Source organism: Uloborus diversus, chromosome 6 (genome assembly GCF_026930045.1).
Source record: "Uloborus diversus isolate 005 chromosome 6, Udiv.v.3.1, whole genome shotgun sequence".
Classification (NCBI taxonomy): Eukaryota; Metazoa; Arthropoda; class Arachnida; order Araneae; family Uloboridae; genus Uloborus; species Uloborus diversus.
Window position 1 is genome coordinate 39870585 of NC_072736.1, and position 22926 is coordinate 39893510.

Below are 22926 nucleotides of genomic sequence, written 5' to 3' on the forward strand. Positions count from 1 at the left end.
CTTATTACAAAACTTTTATTCAGACCAGAATTAGTTTTATGTTTATCTTATAAAAGTACTTACTCACAACTCAAATAATAACTGCGACTAATCTTACTGCTTTATATTAGTAAAATTCCTATAAACAGCGAGTTTCTAACTGAGACATTCATTAAAGCAGAAGGTTTTTAATTAGTGAATTGATTTCTAAGTAAACCTTTCACATTCAAATGGAAAGTAATGATTTTCGATGCTCAACTTTTCCTTCTCATGAATCAGTATGGTTAATCGAACTTATAGGGCTCATTAATCTTATCACCCTGTATCAGTGAAAAAGAAAATCACTCAAATTCTGTAATATAGCAGTATTGGATCTAGGAAAGTGGCAATTTCCGAGTTTTTCAACATTAAGGCAGGCACCCCAGCACGGATCCAAAAGGATGTCATTACCCCCTTTGACAAGACCAAAGAAACCATAAAATTGCATACCTAGATCTTTAAATTAAGGAAAATTTCCTGTGCAGAGCGTCGGCCTCTAAGCTCCTGCCTGGTGTCACCAAAAGGTTAAAATGCATTCTTAGGGCTAATTTAGAAATTTTTTCTGAATAGAGCATATTCTTTATTTTTCTTTGTAATTAAGTTCTTATTTTTCCTTTAAATACTTTTGACTGTTTCTCAACCAAAGGGCGGCAAATTGAGGAATTGCCCCGGGCGGCAGAAAATGTAGCTACGCCACTGCCTCTGCTCAAGATTTGATAAACTGTATTTGTGTAAGGAACCCCCCTCCCATGGTTGTCCACAATGGGGTGAAACCCCTCATGTAAATTCTCAGGACCTTTGTGACAAATTTGGCAAAAATCTGGCCCTAATTGTGGATTTGTATAAGGACATAGCACACACAATCACTAACATACATCATATTTTGTTTAGATATATAGATTTTACTTTTATTGTTTATTTAACTTTTTCCATGATTTAATTGAAAAATAATCAGTTTAAATTTTGAAAGAAATCAAAATTTAAAAGTTACCTGAAAAAATCCAGGTGCTCCTTTAAAAATCCAGTTGGGGTTTTTACAAATGCTAGTTTTACCGACCGCCTTGTCTGGTGGTCAAAGAAGTGACTATGGATGGGGAGTTACTGGGGGGGGGGGGGGGGGGGGGTCATGACGCAGTCTGCACCATAGAAATGTTCAGAAGTGTATCTTTACGGTTTTTTTGAGCAATCATGGTTGCTTATTTCTTACATTTGACTGTTTTGATGTCCTATGATTTTATTTTCCCACCAGCACCCTCTGCAGCATCACCCTCGACCGGCTCTTCACGATGCTGCTCCCCTAGCGAAAACCGTCTCCAGGTTGCATCCATGTCATACATACACAATTACACGCACACATAAATACCCACACACTCATGCCTGCACACACAGACAGACTATACACACACCCATACACTCATGCCTGCACACAGACATATACACACACGCACACATTCACACACATACATACCCACACTCATGCCTGGACACAAACACATACTCCTACATACATACTCGTGATTGTGAAAAACATAATTTGAATTCAAAATGTCAAAATTCAAATTATTATTATTTTTTTTTTTTTGACTCTCGCTACTTGCAAGACCAAAGGAATTGAATATAGAAACAACAAACACGAAGATAAATATTTTACCCTCAGCTAAAGTTGATTAGCAAAATCAGAGGTTTAATTGTGAAGGATGTGAGAGGAAACTATTTTAAACATTGAAATTTTAGTCAGATGAAAGATGTTTATGGTTAGTTTTTATTCAATGATGGCAAGGGAAAAAACTCCTTGAAGATACACCCTCCTGTATATAAACAGAAAAATATCAGATAAATATAGCTTAAAATGAACATGCGTAACATGCATTGAGATTGTTTTCCTTTCTTCCACCCACCTTTCACTCTATTTTGGCACTCGCAAGTAATGCCTATCCTTTTCCAATGTTGATGTAACTTTGGAAAGAAAGCTATCGAACAAAATTTTTGCATTTAATATTCTTATTATGTAGCCAACTAATGAATAATAACTTTCTTTTCAACTCCTGTTGAATGCTCATGAAAAACATTTATCAGGAAATTAAATAAAAAAGTTGTAATTAACTTGTACACATTGTATTTAGTTTTATCATTATCATTAAATGTAAAATTTATACCTGTCTTTTTTTACCGTAAACTCTGATTTTTAATAGAAGACCGCATAAACCGAAAACTATGGATGCACTGAATACCGAACATTCAGTTAAAATTCTATTCTCATCTTCAGCTGAATACTGAATATTTTGCCAAAATTTGTTGTTGTTTCAACATTAAGTACAATTGAGCAATGATTAAAAATAGGAGTGGAACAGAGTTTCAGCCCAGCCAAATCATGAACTGTTTCAGCACATAACAATTTGTCGTGAATATTTTTTTTACAATAATTAGCACATAATATTATGTCCCATAATAAGTTACGCACAATTATGCCCAAGAATAAAACACAGTAAATTTATAAGAATCCGTTGAACTATAAGCAGTCCCATAATTGAGAATACGTACCTATACTTGGAAGTTGCTAAGAAACAAACTTTACAACATTTTTTGTTGATTATTATTTAAAGATTTCATTTGTTATGAAATGAAGCTATTACAATATTGCATAAAACATTGTTTAAACACTTTTAGCTACTAATGAAAACAATAATGTCTTAATTTTTATTACATACTAGGTGTAAGTAATATCACTAAGTATTTGTATGATAAACAATCACAATGATACTTACTTGAAAAGGTTTTAGGTGTAACATTGAAAATCTAGTAAATCTTCTCATTGCCTCCATAAGCAAGAATAAAATTATAATATCTTCTTTTTGCCAGCAAGATAATTTTTATGACAGAATATACAGAAATGATCCTGCCGATAAGAATTACCCAGCTAATTCGTATAGATGCTGCGCTGCAGTTCCTAGCATGTGTAAAATCGCTTTTTTTTTCCAGTGCATGATGGTCCTTCATAAAAAAAGAGGCTCATTTGTTTCGAGCGATTATCAACGATTTACGTAGTTGTTCAATTTCGAAGTTGCACTTTGAAATTTACTTCATCGAAATCAGTGCCGTAGACAAAACACAAAGATGGCTACCTTTCCCCTGATTTTGGAAGGTTTATTGTTACCATAGAAACGAAAGCATGTGACATCAATAGCCAATCACTGTACGTCGGACTTCGCTTTTCTGACTTGGAGCATGGCCCCACTGAATACTTAACGGCCGTGGCAATCGCTGAAACTCATGGCAACAAAGAGGGCGCCACTGGCTACCCCTGTTTTTGTTTCCACTTGGCGTGATTGTGAGCGTTGGCGCTTTGGCATCTGTGAATACGTGATTTCTCGACTTATTATCGGGCGTACGTCATTTGACGAAAATTTTAATTTCAAAAGAAGGAATGAAGAGAAAAAGTGCTGAATAAACATTGTATTACAAAGGTGAAGAGCATTTCTTATTGTTATTTTAATATCATATCAAAAATTACGTGTAATAAAAAATTTTAACTAAACACAGAAAACATATGATTTTTTTGAAATATTAATGCGTAATTCTTAATATATTTTTTCAAACTTTTTTTTTTTTTTTTTTTTTTGAAAGCTTTGCAAATAATTTTCAAATCTTTTATTGAAAATCCCCTGGGGTTTCCTTTTTGGATACAACAGTTCTAAGATTGATGATATATGGTAGGCAGCCCTCATTTCTAATTTTACATGCTCATTTACATGCGAATTTTTTCTGCTCAATAAATTACATCGAAAAAAAAAAAACACGCTCCGCAATCTAAATACATTCATTTTTCAAAACTTGAGAGGGTCATTCATTGCCCCTTTTGACCCTGATGGGGATTAGAGGGGGGGGGGTATAGGAATTTACTTTAACAATTGCCATTCTTTTCGCTCGTAATGTAGTGTATATTTTACAACGAATAGAATCTAATTAAAAACGTACGAACAGGCCCGACATTTAAAAATTCGCGGGGGGGGGGGGCAAAGGTTTTGTGTAGGGGAAAAAACAACAAAATACGAGCAAAATGAATAATTTTAGTATGTTTGTAAAATTTAGGGGTGTCATAATTGCCTCCTCCCCACCGTGATATCCCCACTTGACAGGCCTGGTTAGGAATATTCTTTTTCAAACGAAGAAGAACAATAGAAAAGTTAAAAATATAATGGCAATTTAAGAAAATGAACCATTAATATAATTTTAAAAACATTTAAAATAAGAGTGTGACTAATACATGGTTCTACGACGGGTCCGTGGTTCTCGCACCAATACTGTACGGACACCACAATAATGTCATTTATCTATTTCCCCTTCCATTTTTAGCACATCTTATGTTATAAAACCTTAAGTGTAGATTTTAGTAGTATATTAGTACACAATACGCATAGAGATGCACAAACGCTTAGTGCACAAGAGCTATTTCGAAAAAGTGCAGATTTTTTTCTTACAAAAGGAAATTCATAGCATAATCAAAAAATAAATAAAAATAACATGGAGCTAGAAAAAACTTTCATTTTCCCGAAGCTTAGTTTTTAATTAATTTTTTTAAATGTCCGGTTTTGAAAATAAGGCGTGGTCTTTATGACGTCACAAATGATGTACTTTGGCGCATCTGTCTACCGCGTTTCTACGTTATGATGATCAAGAAGCGAATTACATATTGCACTCTACGCTTACTATCAATCATATAGTTGCCAACACTTGTGAGTAAAGAAACTGATTGATTCATCATCTGTGATGTCATCGGCAGAAGCGTAAACAATGAAAGCGCACCGATTAATGCATTTTTTTTTAAATATTAAACTTAGTCAAGTTACTTTAAAAAATGATCAGATCCTATAATTTTAAAAATGTTCTTTCAAAAAAAAAAAAAAAAAAAAAAAAACCTTAAAACTTCGGAAACGACCCTGTTGCTTCACACGCTTTGAGCATTAAAAAAATGTATATATATACACCCAATCCTCTTTTTATGCGGTGAATAGGGACCGCATAAAAAAATCGTGTAAAAAAAATGCTTGAAACTTCACCAGTAGCTTTAAAAAGTTTTCGCGACTGAGTTAAAAAATATTTTTTTATGCGGTGGATAGGGATTGCATAAAAAAAGTCTCACGTAGAAAATACCCAAAATATTATATTTAAACGAAATCAAAATAAACCAAGCGATGATAATTTTGCCGACTCCCGAAAAATTGCCCGAATTAAGAAATTTTTGGAAAGTCACAGTGACTTCCCATCGGATGCCCCTGTCGACCCTTGATGATACTACCAAGCACTCGTTTGATAAATAATTTTCGCTCGTTTTATAAACAATTTTTATAAACTACACAAAAAAAAGTCCGCACAAAAACAAGTTTGGGTGTACACACACACATCGGAAGGCGCACAGACCGGAGAGCGTTCACTTTAGCTCAGGTTCTATCCCCACCCCCAGGCTCCCACCTTACCTATAGCATCCCAGGTGCTATTACTTCAATATATTTTTCAATTGTTATAAAGTGTTCACGCAGTAAGTAATTTTTATGATAAAGGTCAGATTCGGCCATAAAATATTTATCTTTCTTACGGCGTCGTATTACCTATTCTAAAAAATCAACAGTCATATTATGACGGGTGCAAATTTCTTGGTCATTTCCATTTCATTCCATTTGTAGAAACAAGAAACCCAACGAGTAGGATCCTATCGCAATTCATGATCGTGAATAATTTAATTCGAACTCATCAAGCAGCCAAAATTCAAATTATTATTATTTTTTTAAATTTATTTTTAACATTTAACAAATACATGCAATAGGGAAAGAAACTCCTCAAATATCTACACATGAATTTGTGAAACTAATTTTTTTAAAAAAATGGGGAACAGATTATTTTACAAAATATCAACACTGTTGATATTTTGTAAAATCCTAGCAGGGGAGAGTTCCGTACAAAATTTATTTTGTCTTTGCAAAAGCAAAACAATATGATTTTTTTTACTTGCCATTTCTATGATATTTTTAAACATACATTCGATTTGCGATAGCTCGAATGTAAAAAGAACGACGGAAAACTTCGACTTATAGAAAGTTCGACTTAACGATAGTTTTGGTTTTTAATATTTTAATATTAAAAACTATCGAATACTTTAATTAATATGTACATATAACAGACAAAATTACAGAACTTAAGTTTTTTAGCACAATACATAGTTTAATCAAATGTATTGATAGAAAAAAATCAAAAGCATGCTGGAACCGCTTGAATAGAGCTGATTCTACTTCAGGAAATGTGCACATCTTCATTCGTTTCTAATTCGCAACTCCAACGAACTATAGGGGGCACTGAAGTCACTGTCTAATGGCGGACTTAAAAACTAAAACAAACGCACATGGTAACGAAGAAAATGCTAAAAGTGTTGTAATTTTTGTTCATACGTATGATTTTTTCGCTTTATTCTTTTTAAATTAATTTTCAAAGTCTTGTTGATATTCTGGCCCACGTAGAAAGAAATGAGAATTCAAGAAGCATTACTAAACGTCAAACATTAATGCAAAGTACGTAGTTCATAGTTCTAAGCAGCTATTTCCACGATGTTGAATTCGATATTCGCAACTCCAACGAACTATAGGGGGCACTGAAGTCACTGTCTAATGGCGGACTTGAAAACTAAAACAAACGCACATGGTAACGAAGAAAATGCTAAAAGTGTTGTGATTTTTGTTCGTACGTATCATTTTTTCGCTTTATTCTTTTTAAATTAATTTTCAAAGTCTTGTGGATATTCTGGCCCACGTAGAAAGAAATGAGAATTCAAGAAGCATTACTAAACGTCAAAGATTAATGCAAACTACGTAGTCCGTAGTTCTAAGCAGCTATTTCCACGATGTTGAATTCGATATTTATCAATTCTTGATAAAACTAAATAATAATTGTGGCCTGACAAGAACAACAATTAATGCTAGAAAATTCAATATGACATTACAAATTATTATCGAAAGAAGATGATACTTCTTTGCCTTGCTTGGCTAGCGCTTATTGTTTTGCATTTGTTGCTAAGTTATTTCTCTCGAATCCCCGAATCGGTTAATTTAAAAATTTTCTGTTTCAATTTTTCTAATTTCTGAGTTACGATTTAATTGTGTCATGTTATGCAAATCATCAACAAAATTCTCACGGATATATGGTGGTAGTTTTCTTTTCAGTTGATTGACCATTATTTCTTTTTACTTATCGAATTCTGTAATCTTACTACCATTTTATTCCACTCATGATAAAAATTAAAAATGGTTTAACTAAAAACGCGAAATCTCGCCAAGACTACTTTGCTCGCACAATACTAAAACCATAACCCTAAACAAATTTGGCGAAACCTTTCAACTGAGAATAAAAGGAATAAAGTAAATTCTTTCTCGGTGAAACATTTTTCATTTTGTTCTACGATAATATATTCAAGAAAATATTTTGCATACCGTCCATTCCAACTAAATGCTGCTGTAAAAGATGGTTAGTTAAATTAATTTAAGATTAAAAAAAACTCATATTTTTACAAATTCATACAAAAAAATAAAAAAATTTACCTTGTATAACGATATCCAAGTTTGTTAATCCAGTTTTCGCTTTCACCATTTTCAATCAACTCATATTTTAGAAGGAAATAAGGAAAACTAACATTATTTTGAGAAGCTCGAGAATACTACTAAGGGACGAATTAATTTCTGTAGCTGAAAGCAAACTAAGACTCATCGATTGCGTTAATAAATACTCAGAACAAACTGCCTGTGTTTACGTCAACAGACACACGTGGAACGCAACGTGGCAATGTTTTAGTTTCATTTGCAGTTTTGTAAATCACCGCAAGGTAGCGTATTCGAGCGCTGGAGTTCCGAATTCGGATTGCAAGTGAAGGTGAAATAATTATTCTCCCATAGTCTTTTTTTTTTTTCTTTTTCTTTTTTTCGTTCTTTCGAAATAATTTCGAGTAATTTTGGAAAAAACTTCGAGTTGAAAGAAGTTAACTTCGAGTTATTCAGAATAATTAGAATGGAATTAAAGACTAAGTTGTCAAGACTTGATAAAAATTTCGAGTTATAGTAATATTCGATTTATCGGACTTCGAAGTATCGCAAATTTACTGTATACTTTTAAGAAAATTAAAATATTTAGCGATGTAAAATCCTGTAAACATTGAATTCGTCATAAAAAACTATTTTCTACACTTTAAGCATGAATGAGAAAGGAGCTTTGAACTAGAAACTTTGCAGGAAATTTGATCGCCAAGTTTGGCGAAAATTAGGATATGAATTTTCTGTTGGAAAAATAAAATACACACACACAGTAGACCGTCAAGTATCCGCAGGAATCTAAGATCTGCTTACAAATTTTTGTAATCTTGTTCTAATAGTATAGCATTAGGAGCAGCTCTAAATATCTAGCATTTCTTAAAATAAAAAAAAGTGGGGGGGGGGGGCGGGTAATTTTCCGTGATAGGTACGTAGCGGAGCATTTTTTAATCTGGCGATTAGTTTCAATTTTATTTATTGTCGGGGACTATTTCAAGTTACATATGAAGTATTTATTTGGCGATACCATAAACTATTTTGTCTTTTTCAAAGACTTGTAAGCGAAGCGATAAGCCCTAGAAACAAGATCTAAAAGTCCATTAAAATAAAAAATAATCCTCTGAATAATTATGTTTCTCCATTAAGCGTAAAATAATCCATCAAATGATACACAAGCTATAAATGAACATGTAAAATTAAATTAAAAGAAATTGCCTAACCAACTTTAGATCCACCATTTACGCATTAAATAATCAGCTAAATAACTAACTTTACTAATTCGATTCGAATTGGTTTTTACGGTATATTTCTGAGCATCTTGCGAAATATTGATGTTTGTTACATGTTCCATTTATTAATTAAAATAAACAAGCTTTGAAACTTGTCGTTGATTGGTGGATGCAACCGTGGCTTGTGGCGCCTCCTTGCGGTCAGAATGGGCAAATATGAAGTTTTGAAGTTTTTCCATCTAGTGTGGCCATGTTCAAGTGCAGAAATAGTTGCCCCGGTTTAACACAAGAAAGTCAAAAATTGTCAAGGCCTGGTAAGCGCCAGCGCATTCAGTGGGGCCATGCTTGGAGTTGTGGACGATCCACAGTGTCCACAACCCATTCCCGACGAAGTCAGGCAGGTTTTGGAGGCGCGAAAACTGGTTTTCGAGCTCAAAATGACGTCACATGTCCGAAAGCGGGAACCGTGTAAATCGGCACTAATTAAACAAAAACACGCAAATATTTAGATAGGAGAGAAAATTTGTATTATCTTTCCAAAAAAAAAAAAAAAAAAAATACAAAAGTGAAATTAGTTGTAAAACTTGAAGTACATAAGCAAAGACAATATTACTAATAAAAAATTACTTCTTGCTTCACATTTACTAAATATTGCTCTATGCTTGCTTGCTTGTTTTTTTTTTTTTAAACATGTTTCTTTTATGCATGAAATCATTAATTGTAGGCATTGAATATATCCTTCGGAATATTTCCCCGACTTTCAATGGAACGATTAATAATTAATAGTGAATTACTAACATCTGCATTTCTTGGCAAGTTATTGTGAGCTGTCAGTTAAGCCCCCGTCTTCAAAGCCCTAACAAAAAGAGCAGATGGAAAAAATAGCAACTAGAATTTTCTGAATCATTTTGTGGTAAAGTTGCTTTTGCGACTGGAAATCAGGACAATAAATGTCAAGAGATAGCTGTCTGAAACTTCGAGACAAGCGGAGTGGACTCAGTGGCGTAGCTAGTGTGGGGCGGAGGGGGCGGTCTGCCCCGGGCGGTTTATTTTTGGGGGCAGCGGTTCAGCACCTTTCTCTTGTGTAAAAAAATTTAAATGAGGGAATGATACTTTAAATCTATTACTGGAGGCAAATATGAGGAGGGAAATGTAAGGTTCTGTTGTGACTACAACTGCGCTTCTCAGTGTTCAAAGTTGAAAAATTTCCGTAGTAAGCTCTAAATGTAAATTTCGGGAAATATTCCGGAAAAGACTCTGACTTCCTAACGTCACCAAAAGCTAAAACTTACTTCAGTTTTGATGAAGATTCTGGGGAGAACTCTATCCCCCTAAATTTTGATGTAATTTAACCACCCGATTTTTGATGTAAAATTAGAATTATTTCTCCGAGATATATAGGGGCCTAACATCCCCCCCCCCCTCTAAATAGGAAGCTAAACTCAGCGCAGTTTGAACTTTTCATTTCATAACCAGTTTAGATTTGGTAGGAAGACTAAATTGTTATCCTGAGATGTGATTGGATAAAATATAGTTTTTTTTTCGTATGCCAAATCAGTGCCTTTTTCAAAATGACTTATTGTATTTATTTTTGATGTTGAAATTTGCTTTGCTTTTTGTTTATCAAAACAAATGCATACAGCTATCATTTTAAGATTTCCAAGAAATGAGAATCATTATTTTAAAACTATTATTACTTTTATTAAAAAAATCATAACTTTATTCAAGTGGAAGAATAGAAGAAATTTTTGACAACAGTACGAATTACTCTCAAAATTTTTTTATACCAGGACTACGCAAGGGGCTTAAATTTAGGAATCGATTGAGAGCTCGAAATTTTGCTGGCTATTAAATTTTAGAATTCAGTTTTCTGATAACTTTGCAGCTGAAGCATCTAACAGTGAATTCTGCTTGACCACATCTCGTCGTATTTCCTTTGTTCGAACTTCTGCATTCGAATCACGAACATCCTTGATGCTTTTTTGCCCATCTAGGAATTTCGAATTTAGAAACCCGTTTTACGGGCAGATTCCGCGGAAAAGCGACCTCTTTTTCACTTTTCTTCGATTTTCACCCACTTCCGTGAGATTTTCGCAATTCACTCTTCGATTGAAAAGATATTGATAGACAGTGTTACAAGGTCTTGCGGCTAGCAGGGCCCTATTTCCCAATAGGCAAACTAGGCCTAGGGTGGTAAATTTCCATAGGGCGGCGAAAATTTACTTAATCATATGTAATTCTTTTTTTTTTACTATTCTTGAAAATAAACTATCAGTAGTTTTTACTTTTCAAAAGCGACTTCCTTTTCTTGTTTCATTGATAACATTTACTTTCATACACCTTTTGAAAAACTGTTACTCAAGCATAGTAATAAATTAATTGAAGATAATCAAAGACTTTAGTACACGACGAGTGAAAAGTGGTCACTCGCTTAGTCACAAAATGCTGCGTTTCATATCTCGGTGAATGTTGGTTGTACTAATTTCAAACTTTTTGTGTTTTAACTATTTTTCAATGGAGATTATTTCGCTAAATTTAAGTTAGAGGACCTGTAGCCCGTATAAAAAGTTAAATTTTGTATTTTTTGACTCATTTTTATTTTCACTTCAAACTTTCTATATCTTATTTTTATTTTCACTTCAAACTTTCTATATCTTAACTCTGCATCTGATTTTGAACATTTTTGGAACTGGAAGTATACATCTAGGACTAACGGTTGCGAAAATAAAAGTCTTGCAGGTTAGAACGGAACACCCTGTATATTTATTTTCTTGTAATGATCAATATCGCATGGTTTTTGTTACATCTATTTCAAATATGTTTGCCCACATTAGTGAATAATATTTTGTTCGTAACTCATTTTAGAACTCTTTAACCTTTAACTTCGATCAATGAAAAAGGTTAATGTAACATAATCAATAGAGAGTCAATTCCCGAATGCGTTCGATTTCATATTGAGCGAATGTTAGTTTTATCAATGTTTTATATCAGCAGTCCTTGAATAGTACATGTACTCTCAGGTGTTTGGAGAGAACTGGAATAAGTATGAAAAATGTCCGTTAAATTTTTTCATTATTTTTCCTTTTAATTTCTACTAATCTAATTCTACAAACTTTAAGTGATTTCAGAGAGATTATAAGTTTGTGAGCCTCTGTTGTAGTAGTTCGACTTTTCGTTGTAGTTATAAATAAGGAAGCTACTCATAGTGTTTAAATCAGAAGCCGCAAAACAGTTCTGATCATCGACTCCTAAAAGCTTGTTGATTTTTTAAAATGAAATGGACGCTCCAGGGGAAGAGTTATGTGTCATTGCAGTTTTTTTTGGGGGGGGGGGATGTTTTTAGAAGTTTTTTTTTTTTTTTTTGAAGAGGGGAACTCAGCGTGATATTTTGAGGGTGCGCTTGAACTCTTGGGGGAGGAATGGGCACCTCTGCAAAATTTTTGACGAGACCTTGCATCTCGAAAGTCTGCAAACCTCTGCGTGAAGCCACCGATTTAGCCAAAGAGATGTCAAGTGACTAGGGATTCCCACTCGACCATCTCCAATTTGTGTGAAATTTGATATAGGTGTAGAGATGCCTTAAAAACTAACCTATGCAAATTTTCTTCTTCCTATATCCAAATCCTTAGGATCTAGGATCTCCGAAAAATATGATCCAAAATGGCGGATCAGCTTTTTGTGACAAATTGCCAACTTAAGATTGCGTTTACAGAGAATTTTATCACGCTGAGGCCTGAAATTTTAGGTTCTTAAAGTACGTTTGGCCTTTAATATATTCAAGTACTAGCTGTACCCGACGCGCGTTTCTACGCCAACAAAAAAATACATCATTATACTGATTTTCATGACAATCAGTTGAACGGGGCAGAAGTTGCTACTCTGCAGTGCCACCTGGTGGCGAGTGGCTTCAATGAGCATATTATGCACCTTCTCCGTGGAAAAATACATATATATATAGCAGTTTTCATAATAATCGGTCCAGGTATCAAGTGAAGCCGTGACTATACTCAAATTTTGTACTCACGCAGTTTGCAAGATCAATCAATCGCTAAAAATATCAAATAGAAAAAGTTTTAAATTCCCCCCGTTGCATGAAAAGCCATAAAACAATAAAGAAAAACTTTATTTGTTCAAACTCAAGAAAAATGGCAACAGCTAACTTCTTATCAATGAAATCTTTCACGCGAATGAATTTCTGCAGCCGATAATTTTATTCGTATTTATCCAATGGATTGTGACTTAAATTGGAATTAGAAAGGAACTATCGATCGGATTTTTTTCGAACTGGTCTATAAACATTCCCAGTACCAAAAATAGCAAACGGTGAAAGTTTCAGCCAAATCTGCAGGGTAGTTTTTGAGTTCATGGATGACATACAGACAAACATTCATTTATATATATATAGATTTTTGTGAATTTCAGCTCGTTAGATTTTGTGTAGCATGTGCGTAAACTTGTGAAAAAGCGCGACATGGATAATTTTTCCTGGATTTTAGGTTGTCATAAAATCTGAACAAACATAATTCAAAAGCTCGTGCTTCGTGATTCCATTGCAAAATCCCTATTAGTCAGTTTCCACCGCATTCACCAGTCTTTATTTATAGTAGAACGAGATTTTCTTGCTAACGACAAACAGTATTTCAAGCTAATTTTTTCACGCTTATCTGAAAGAATACCATCGGAAAGAAAAATCATTTTTATAGGAAAAAGTATGTTCTTTCTAATGGTACCAACGAAAAGAAGATGCGTGACAAACTTGAGCTACAGCACATTAAAAATAGGCTATTTTGCATGTGAACGAATTTGACAGCCAGTTTAGATGGCAGTATCTTTTGGAAAATCAGTATATACACTCTGCAACTATAACCCATTAAAAACGTGCACAGTTAAAAATTTTCCGGAAAATTTACGGCAATTGTTACTGGCATCCATGTTGCCAGTAACTATTACCGTAAAAATCAAATGTTACTGTAAAATTTTACGGTTTCCTTGGTTGGCCACAGCAACCAATTGGAGCTGGGATCGCTTATTTCTCCGGTATAAATTACAGTAAAAATCAGCGATGCTGTAAGTTCGCCATTTTACAGTAACAATAACCAGAAAATCTTCCTGAATTTTTAACAGTGTGCATATTGATAATAGAATTACAAAGTACGAACTTTAGAATCATTTTTATTCAGAAGTTATGACATTCTAAAATCCAGGAAGAAGTTTCTCTACTGCGTTTCTCTTGCGATTTTGCATGCTTGCTACACAAAAGTTAATGAACTTAAATTCTTAAAAATACTAGAACGTATTGACAACCGAAAGTACTTTAAGCACCTAAAATTTCAGGCGTCCAGTGTGATAAAATTTTCTGCCACCTGTTCTTAAAGATGGAAATTCGTTTCGACGGATAGAATTTCGAGCTCATTTTTTAATCCTTAAACGAAAGAAAGCCATCAAAAAAAAAAAAAAATTTTTTTTGAAAGGAAAAAAATTGTTCTTTCTAATGGCTTTAACGAAAAGAAGATGCGAGGTGACAAACTTGAGATATAGCGCTTTGAAAATAGGCTATTTTTCACTTGAACGGTTTTGATAGACACATGGTATGTCAATATCTTTTAGAAAATAGATATTTAATCTCTGCAACTGTAACGCATTAAAAACAAGTATTTTTACAATGGAATCACGAAGCACGAGCTTCTGAATTATTTTTGTTCAGATTTTATGACAACTTAAAATCCACGAAAAATTATTCATGTCGCGATTTTTCACAAGTTTAGGCGCATGCTACACAAAATCGAACTAGCTTAAACTCACAAAAATACTTGAATATATTAACGGCCAAACGTACTTTAAGCGCCTAAAATTTCAGGCTTCCAGCGTGATAACATTCTCTGTAAACTCAGTCTCAAGTTGGTAACTTGGGCACAAAAAGCTGATCCGCCATTTTGGATCACATTTTTCGGATATCCTAGATCCTCAGGATTTGGACCTAGGAAGTTGAAAACTTGTATAGGTTAATTTTAAAGATATCTCTGCACCTCTATAAAATTTCATCTAAATCGGAGATGGTGGAGTGGGGACGATTTGAAAAATTAGGTCAGTTGACGTGGAAGACTCCAAAGCTCACATCTCGAAAGCTGATCTGGTAGTTTGTCTGCGAAATGGCAGCTTCGCGATGAAAGAAAACTGATTTGCACACTTGGGTTTTGATTTTCGACATTTCCCTTTGACATTTCCTGTCATTGCAGCTGTTCCATGGTTGCAAACACTTGTACAGTTTTGCTCTTGGATCCCATTGCTTTATAAATTGTCGCCTGTATAGCGGAATAGTTTATATCCCGTTTTAGGCTGAAGAATTTTTTTTTGCCGTAAGGATGATGAGCTTGAATGTAGTCCTCATCAGCCAGAGCACAATGGCGACGAGTGGTGCACGCGCACCAGTGTTTGTTGATTCATCATCTTGAAAAGAAAATTTTCCAGCTGCTCACAATGGGGTCGTTTCCAAAATTTTAAAAGTATTTTTTTCTGAAAGAGCATGCTTAAAAACATAGGATCTGACAATTTTTTAAATAATTTGTTTAAGTTTATTATTTTTTAAAAATTACTTAAATCAGTTCTTTTTCATTGTTTACATTTCTTGCCGATGACATTACAAATGATGAAATGCCATTCAGTGTTACCATTCACAGAGCAAAATATTTAATACGCATCTTTACTCACGTGTATTGGCAACGAAATGGTTGATAGCAAGCGTAGAATGCAATTTTAATTCGCTTCTTGATTATCATAACGTGGAAACGCAATAGAAAGATGCGCCAAAGAGCATCGTTTGTGACGTCATCAAGACCACGCCTTTGTTTGACAAATTCGGACATTTTAAAAAAATAATTAAAAAATAACTGTTGGGAAAATAAAGTATTTTTTGGGTCCATGTTATTTTTTTCTTTGCTTATTCTAACAATTTCAGTGACAAAAAGTACTACTTTTGGCTGAAGGAAACAACCCCATTTCTCTAGCAATTTCTATGTCCTCCGAAATTTTATTAATTTGTCTCCTGGTGGTGTTGACAGAAATTGGCTCTCCGACCTCCTCCTTCTCTGCTTGATTTCCTGCATGATTTCTTTATGCGTTGGTAAAATAAGTATCTCACCGAGGGTGTGTGCATTTTTTGTTTCGGCTATTAAAAAAGCAATGTTATAGCGGACCTGTTACAACCTGTCCCAAACTTTTGCTCCGACAAAAGTACCTATGTACCTATGTCCGTTTTTGTATAATTTAGTTTGATTATACGAAGTAATAATTCAATTATTTTGACTAATAATTTAATATCATTCAACCATGTCACATCAGGGATTTTGTCGTCGCACTATTAGGCGATTTCTCACCAAACTTGGCGTCAGAAAAAAATCACCAAAAGTGATGCCAACTCGGCAATATCTCTTCAATTTCCCTCCAAACCCATTCACAAAATCTTAAATGGTGCATGCAGGGAAAATCACCATGCATGTAGAGCATCAAGAACTAAGGTGATTTTGTGTCAAAAGTAACGCAATAAAATGTTTCGCAAGATTACAGTAAATTAAGCATATAAAAACATAAACATGTCGACTATTTCCAAAATTTATAACAATATGTTTATGTAACGCAGCGGGACTTGTGACAAGAGGACGGGAAGTCGTCAAAAAAGTTAAAAAATTGTGACATCTTTTATGGACATCCCCTAAACCTAGTGAACGTAAAATGAAAGTATTGTGTGGAAATGTGCTAGCAAGAAACATCTGTTGAATATTGCCCAGTTGTAGAGAAAAACGCTTGCTTTGCAATCAGTACAGATAGAATTCTTAACTTTTATTTTCAATGGGGAGAAGAGCAAGATAATATAACAGAATAGTCTTATCTTAGGCAAAGGTGACTAGATTAATACATCAACTGTGGAAGCTGATAAAATTTAGTAAAGATACACGATTGCTTTCTTTTCTTTTATTGCTAAACTTTAAAGTTATGTGCATTAAATTCAGTGGAAATATTTTTTTTTTCTGTTGTAACTTAAAATTTTATGTATGCCTAATATCTCTTATCTGTCTATTCATAGGTATGCAAGCATATCATACATATATTAGTTACAAAATATTATTTATGGGAACGCAGTATTATTAAAATGTTTGCATATTTGCTCTTCATTTGCAAATTTTATAGCTAAATGACGGCATAAAACCTATTTAAGTCGTTAGCGTGCTTTTTAAGCAGTTTCTTAGCTAGCCGGCACATTTTGTTTATTTAAAAGTTGTTATGAATAATGCAGTTCGACTTTTTGAAGAGATTTGAAGGGCGATATTTCTTCTTTCAATCAAATAAATACAAGCTTTAACATTTTTACTGTGCTCAAAGCTTCGATTGTTTGAATGGGTGCTGCTTTGTCAAAATCAAATTACAAATCACCCCTCCCCCTCCAAAAATAAGTAAATAATCTAATAGAAGAAATAAAGGGCCATTCATTAATTACGTAAGGATGATTTCGGAAAATTTTGACCCCTTCCCCCTATTTAAGGGCGCGTAAGACTTTTCAAACCCCTCCCCCCTATTCTTACGTAAGATTCCATTTCGTTTTTCGAAATAATAAAACAGCTAATCTTACATCACTGGAATCGTTATTAAATTCACTAATATTAAATTTAACCTTTTTGTGTAAAGAAATATTTACTAAAAAGTGGGAATTTAGACTGAATGTTTTTTTGACTTTTTTTTTTTGTATGTGATGCGATACTAATTAAAAGTAAAACAAGCCTTACATAGTGCGATTCTTTTATTACATTTTACAGTATCCATTCTTTGTAAAACAAATAAAAAATAGTTCATCCTAATGTGTTTTTTACCTTCCTGGCGAGAATGAAATATGATCCCTGCCAAACTACTTGTCTGTGCGATTTCTAGTAGAAACTATCGACTTGGAAAATATTACGTAAGAAGGGGTTTGACACGCCTCCCCCTCAGAAGTAAGGGTATGTAGAGACATTTCCAACTCCCCTCCCCCTCGGGACCCTTACGTAATTAATGAATGGCCCCTAACAGACAAATAAAATAAAGTGAAAAACTACACGCACGCACACAAGAAGCATTGTTATGTGATTGTGTTTTGCATTAATGCTTGGTTTTCTGATTATTCATCTTCTTTATGTTTACTAATAAGGAAGCTGAATGTCTGGATCTCTGTCCGGATCTCTGTATGGATGTCTGTGACGCGTATAGCGCCCATACCCTTCGACCGATTTTTATGAAATTCGGCACGAAATTAATTTGTAGCATAGGGGTGTGCACCTCGAAGCGATTTTTCAAATATTCGATTTTGTTTTTTTTCTATCCTAATTTTAAGAACATTTTACCGAGCAAATTATCATTACATGGATGAGTAAATTACCAAATTGTCATAACGTGGAACCGTAACATGGGCGAGGAAATGAACATAGCAAATTGGCGGGAAATTCATCATCCATTATTTGTAAATATACAGGCGAACCAAATGACCTTTTAATTTTCTACTACGGGCAAAGCCGTGTGGGTACCGCTAATTAAAAATATTTTAATCTGGAAAAATTGGAAATGTTCCACTATACACTTAAAATGTATTCGTACCGTCTGACCACTCCATTGCTTTTCACGAAACTGCTTTCCCATTTTCTTTGTTGCATCGAGGAAGCCATTAGGAATAGTCAAGGGCGCAATTGTTCGAAAAGCAAATGACTCAGAACAAATTGTCACAAATGTATGGGCTTATCATCGCGTAGTTCTTTATGTATCTAACATATGAATGTAATGTATGGATTAATTATATTAAAGCTTTGTGATGTCAGCTTTTGTTTCCTCGTATTTCATAATAGCTGATGTAAAATCCTCATGATTCAATTTCTTGTAAAAGAATGGGTTTTCATTTGTCATGTTTTTCATTGTTTCATGTCGTGGGGAAGGGCGGGGGGGGGGGGGGGAGATAGCTTTTGTTTTCGCAATTTTCCTCCAAATTCTTGGTTTTGTTAATATTTCTATACCTGACAGAAGTTCAATTCGTTGTGAGAGCGCATAAAGTTTGAAAAAGGTTCGGAAACAAAATGCGTTTGCGTAACTTTTTTTTAATGGTTTTTGTTTCAGTACCCTCGGCGTTTGTATTGAAATAGAAACTGAAACGAAGGAAACTATACCCCGCTGTTCCGATGCACCCCATTTTCCTTCAAATTCTTGGTTTTGTTAATATTTCTATACCTGACAGAAGTTCAATTCGTTGTGAGAGCGCATAAAGTTTGAAAAAGGTTCGGAAACAAAATGCGTTTGCGTAACTTTTTTTTAATGGTTTTTGTTTCAGTACCCTCGGCGTTCGTATTGAAATAGAAACTGAAACGAAGGAAACTATACCCCGCTGTTCCGATGCACCCCATTTTCCTTCAAATTCTTGGTTTTGTTAATATTTCTATACCTGACAGAAGTTCAATTCGTTGTGAGAGCGCATAAAGTTTGAAAAAGGTTCGGAAACAAAATGCGTTTGCGTAACTTTTTTTTAATGGTTTTTGTTTCAGTACCCTCGACGTTTGTATTGAAATAGAAACTGAAACGAAGGAAACTATACCCCGCTGTTCCGATGCACCCCATTTTCCTCCAAATTCTTGGTTTTGTTAATATTTCTATACCAGACAGAAGTAAATTGAAATAGCCACAGAGTTTCTAAGAAAATAAGAATCGGTCTTATTTTCGTTGTAATAATTCCTCGCTAGATGCCCCCTAATTAATCCTCCCTAGATGCCCGAACCGAGGATTGAAGCACTCATGTTAGTTGAAGAAGGTTTCAATTGCGTCGAAGGTTTCAATTGGGGTAGCTTGAGCGATATTCGAATGTGCTGTGAATGCGACCTTAACGGAAATTGTTTTTTGTAGAATTAAGTGTTGAGGTTGAAACCAACGAAGATATTAAGTTTAATAACAACACTTTTCAACAGTTAAAATATCTGGACAGCAAACGGCAAAGCGATCCGTCGCATTGACGGGTTGATGTTTAAACTCACATTCAATTCAAAAAATAAATTAAACAAAAAGATGAAGAGGTGATTGAATGTGACACTATAGTGAAAACTTATGGCATAAGTGTTTGAACTCATTTATGTCTCACGACATTCGAATATTCTATGAATGCGACCTTTACGAAAATTGTTTGTAGAATGAAATGTTGAGGTTAAAACTGACGAAGATATTAAGTTTAGTAAACAACTCTTTACAAACGTTAAAATATATCTACAGCATATGTAAAAGCGATCCGTCACATTGATGGATTGATGTTATTTAAATGTCCATTCAGTGCAAAAAATAAACAAACAAAAATAGGGAGAGATTATTGAATGTGACACTGGAAATAAATGAAAACATCTGGAATAAGTGTTTAAATGCACTTATATCTCACGACATTCGACTATGCTGTGAATGCGACCTTTACGAAAATTGTTTGTAGAATGAAATGTTGAGGTTGAAACTGACGAAGATATTAAGTTTTGATAACAACTCTTTTCGAGTGTTGAAATATCTGAACGGAAATCCATCACATTGCTGGGTTGATATTTAAATGCTCATTGAGTTCAAAGAAATAAATAAAGCAAAAACAGGAAGAGGTGCTTGAATGTGACACTGTAGAGCAGTAGTTCCCTACCTTTTTGAGCCTATGGCAAATTCAAAATTATTCAAATACTAGAAAATCGCCCGTTAAGGTATGACGGATGAAAGTTGCTTCTACATTTGAACGAAGCCCATTGCCTGGTTGATGATGTTTTGATAGTTGAAATTTTATCCCTAAACCCAGTGGATCAACCCTAAACTCCAGTAAATAACGTTCATTGTTGACCATTTTTTCGTTTCTTCATTCCCCTGAAATGACACAGTTTTACCAGCAAAACTGTTAAGTTACCGGATCGAGTTCAGCCTTGTCACAATAAAGCCTTTCCCTGCATTTTAAACATTGCCAAAAAATATTAACAAATTATCATGCCGTGAGGAGAGTTTCATTGTTGACACTCGCGGGTTACTCGATCATTGGCTATTATTTTTATGGAGATTCAACTATTAATTTAAATATCCAAATTTCGATTTAAATATTTAAATTTTAAAATTCTATGGTGTTAAGGTCGTGTGATGTAGTTAACTTATAAACAGGGGAAGTGCACATAAATTTTAGGGCCCGTCACAAATGACTTTTATGGGCTCCCTCCATATGGTTAACTCCTACGTTCCTACATATATTTCACCCTTCATTTAAGAAATTTCGGGCCCACTTACGGCTCAAGCCCAGTTAAAGAGGTATCCTCCCCCCCCCCTCCGTTCAAACTCCTGCTTATTAATTCAGAGTTCATGTCCAAAAGTTAAAAACTTTATTAAAATGTCTTGAATTAGTTTCTTTTTGCGTAAGTATATGATTGACATTTAATTAACCGATTTCAAAAAGGAGGCGGTTATCAGTTCATACCGTATGTATGTTTTTTTTTTGTTTGTCCACTCATAGCGTCTCACCTAGTGAACCGATTTTGATGATTCTTTTTTTGATGGAGAGGGGATGGCTCAACTTAGGTCCCATTACTTTGTTTGACCATATTTGTTCTTTAGAAAAAAAGTTATAGGCAAAAAACAGTAAATTTTATGCAATTTCCCTATTAAATGATTAAAATGATATTGTAGCGAAGTTCGCACTTTTCATCCGTGGATAACGGTGGCTCAGTGGTAGAATTCTCGCCTCCCACGCGAGCGAACCGGGTTCAAATCCCGACTAGGACAAAGTAAATTTTACTAAAATTTCGTTTCTACTGTTTCCCGTATTTTCTCGAATGTTCTATTATTTTCTGTATCTTTCCAAGTCTGGAAAGTTCTAGCACTTTCTCAAGTTGTATATAAGGAGATGTAACGTTCATTCGTGGTTCTGAATAAAGATCTCGAGTTGAGACTAACGAGTATTCGCTTCATTTGGCTTTCACATTGTCTTCGCTATCTTCATCTACGCGACAATATGAAACTCATTGTTATAAAAGTTTTGTGCCATATAACAGTAACATTAATAGTAATTGTAATGATAATTTTGTATAAAGGCTTTTCTAAAGCAATACAGTGATATAGGGCCGAACTTCTTACTAGGTAACTTCTTACTTTTACTGAAATATCTACATTTACACTAAAAAGAATAAAATAAAAAAATTTTGAAAAAAATAGAACCGACTTCAAAATTGCTCTAAAAAGTAAAAAATAATTTTATTCTTTAAACACCATCGGTAATACTTTTAAACATAATTTTTGAAGTTGGCGCAAAAACAAAAAGTAAAATCCATTGTAACCATGCTTCGTTCATATATTTATCAAAAAATCATCTAAAGTTAGGAACGAAACATTTATATCGTTACTCAAATATGCTTCATCAATGCGTAATGCATGTGGTAGTGAAGAAACTGGACGTGGTTAAATTTATACTTGTAGTTGAGTTATGGCTGTGAATGATTTTATCGATCGTTTTTGCGCCAACTTCAAAAATTATGTTTAAAAGTATTACCGATGGTGTTTAAAGAATAAAATTATTTTTTACTTTTTAGAGCAATTTTGAAGTCGGTTCTATTTTTTTCAAAATTTTTTTTTAAATTCATGTCACCTAAACCTTCTTTAACAGCAGTCCCCTACCCTCCAGAGGAAAAAAAAACCCCTCCGATTAATATCTTTCCTTACGCTTCGAATTCACCTTTTAAAGATATTTGAACTTGGGGACGCATGATGATAACAACTCTCTGGAAGAGCAGTAGAGTTGTATTTGTTGCTCAAAAAGAAAAATCCTATTCTTCGCAATGTACTTATGTATGTGTAAAAATAAATTTTAAATTGCTTTTCTGGAGTTTAATGAATAGACGGTACAATAACTGCTCCCTTGGATTGTTGTTTGTTCATGAGGAAGTACTGTAATGAACGTTAAGCGGCTCGCTCACACACACAGCTTAAAAAATAAAGTTTTTGCTTAATTAAATTTATTTATTCAGTTTTCAATCCGCTGACGGTGTAGTATTCATGCAATTTACAGTAAAAAAAGTAGTTCAATTTCGAATTCCGCATTTTAATGAAACCAAGGTTAG

General features: G+C 34.1%; 1 protein-coding gene across 1 annotated transcript in view; it reads left to right on the forward strand.

The window, feature by feature from the left end:
• LOC129224352 (glycoprotein-N-acetylgalactosamine 3-beta-galactosyltransferase 1-like) overlaps positions 1-22926 on the forward strand; it is a 123032-nt gene that overhangs the window by 74907 nt on the left and 25199 nt on the right. The gene's annotated exons all lie outside the window — the stretch shown is intronic.